Below are 2722 nucleotides of genomic sequence, written 5' to 3' on the forward strand. Positions count from 1 at the left end.
TAAATAATTAAACCCAATAATAAGTTGATTTAATTCGAGAAGAAATTTAAACACATAACAATAATTAATTTAAAGAAAGCACTTCGAAAATAATTTTCGTAAACTAAAAATCATAAAAATAACCCAATTAAAAATCCAATAATTTTAAAATAAGAGAATCAAATTTTCGAATAAATAAAAATAATCCTTCAGTAAAAATACACTAAAATACGGGATGTTACATCACTTGTTCGTTTGGTTGCGGGAATTACCCCTAATGATATCAAATTGGATCAAATTCAATTTCAGGGTTCCAAAAAATTTATTTATAAGTTTTTTTTTTATACATTTTATGTGAAGTTATTTTACAAGTAATGATTATTTTTTGAATTTTTAAAAAGATAAGATAACTATGTTCATAATTTAAAGCATGTAACGCCCCGATCCGGTAGGGGTTGGAGTGTTAGCTCTTGTAATCTAAAAGCATCTCTCATCACATATTTATATACTCCAATATAATCAAAAAGTACAAATTCATTTATTCAAACAAAAAATATTTGTTCCTCTACCAGGACACTAAATAAATACCTCAATGAAATAATTTAAAAACTCCATAAATATTTTGAAATATCCATGACTCCAAATATCAAATGACATAAAATCATAAACTTACTAAATAAGACTTTTTTAATAAACTTGTATCCTCTGGCACTTATACCTCTATGATCATCAAACTTTATTCTTGACTTCCAGCTGAGACATCAAAATTATCTGAAAAATGTTGTGAAGATAAGGAGTGAGTTATCAACAACTCAGTAAGTAGAGAACATATACTACACTACAAGAAATTTGACTTTTATGGACGGAATTTTTTAGAGACAAATTAAATTTCGTCCCTAAAAGTCAATTTTTGAGACTAAATTTCATCTCAAAAAATGCCTGAAATACTAAATTTGTTCGAACAGAGAAATATCGATTCGACCAAGATATTTTGTGTCGAACAAAATTGTCTTAAAAATGGACAACATTTCGAACGGAACAAAATAGATTAGAATATGGAATTAATGTCTGTTCGAATAGTATATAATCTATTTGAATAATAATATTGGCGGGAAATTAATTTATTTTTCCCAGGGAAAGTTAATTACCGTTTGAACTTAAATTTCTTTGTTCGAACGGACATGTTTTCAATTAATTTTTTTATTAGTATGGATTTGTGCATATATTTTTTCCATTAAAGTAAAAAATATTTTTTGCATTAACAACGGTAATACTACTAGAAGCTGGATTTGTGGGAGGATCACTAGGTTGTTCTGGTGCAGTCTTCCGCAAGTATCCCTTACTCTTGCTAAATGTGATCTTGTTAAAGGGCCCCATCTGTGGCGATCTCTGCTTAGTCACAGACATTGTAACCCCCAATCAGAGTAGGAGGTTAGATATCAGCAGTGCAAATGGTAGACTATCTCCACTAGAAAAGCGTGACTCCGATCGAATGCGGAGGAAGAAATACAATGCTAGATCAATGAGGTCTCCCCGTGCTATCCGCAACAAAAATCTGGCTCGATCAATCTTGAAATCAGTCTTCTGTTTATTCGGATTGACGTTATAGCCAACAATCAAATTAAGCAATTTGAAAAATGTTATACAATCGGCTTGCTGGATCACCTTGCTCCCATCATATGGAGGAGCCGATGGGTCTCGCACTAGCTGACACAGCTGATCGTCTATGAGACCATCATCAGGTAGATCCTCATCCTCACTACCATCCTCACTAGCATCCGACTCTACATTCGGAGCTAGTGTGGAGGATGCGCCGGTGTGTCGGAATCAGATGGTGCAGCCGCTGGTCCCCATGTAGCCTCTGTAGGATATGCATCAACCACTCGTAGGATGTCAAGGAACTCAGCAATAATGCGGGGAGAGAAATTAATACTCACTTCACAGACCGATAAGGTGTAGAACAGAGCATCGGCTCTAAGTTCTCCCATGGCACTGTAGAACTCACCGACCATCTCTGAATATGCAGTTCCCTGCTGCTAACAGATCCGTATCCATCTCCGCTCGGTAAAGATGGACTGTATGCTCCATCCCACCCATGAAAGATCGGAGAAGTCAAACCAAATGATCTCACGCTCGACAAGTATATGCCTCGTCTCCTAAGCATGAGCTGCTCCACTACTTTAGCTAAGCTGATCTCTCGCATGTTTTCTTCCGCTGTATGCTATTGATATTCTTTTAACTATAAAGAAAATAAGAATATAATCAACCATAATATTTAAATTATATTATTGAAGAATTATACTATATTGAACTAACTTGAAATAATTCATCCGAACGAAACATATTCTGTTCGAATTAGTAAAATCTATTCGAATAGACTGTTCTATTCATTCAAACCGGCAATCTTTGTTCATTAGAACGAATTTCTTTTGTTCGAACCGAAATAATGTTGTTTGGAAACTGAGCGTTCGAATAGACTACAGTTAGTTCAAATGGGAACAAGCCAAATAGCCATGGCTGAGTCGACTTTGCCCCAAACTTAAAAACTCAATCTAGATGTTATCCTTTATTGTAATTGGTAGAAATGATTAAGCAGTAAAACCCAATCATTTCTACCGATTATTTTGATGTTATTTCTACGGAATACACCAAAATGGGAGATTTTGGATTCGAAATCCATACCCCCCCAAACACAACCCATTTGAACATAAAACCAAACAATAAATGTGGAGACTTGACCCAT

Source organism: Juglans regia, chromosome 15, assembly GCF_001411555.2.
Source record: "Juglans regia cultivar Chandler chromosome 15, Walnut 2.0, whole genome shotgun sequence".
Lineage (NCBI taxonomy): Eukaryota > Viridiplantae > Streptophyta > Magnoliopsida > Fagales > Juglandaceae > Juglans > Juglans regia.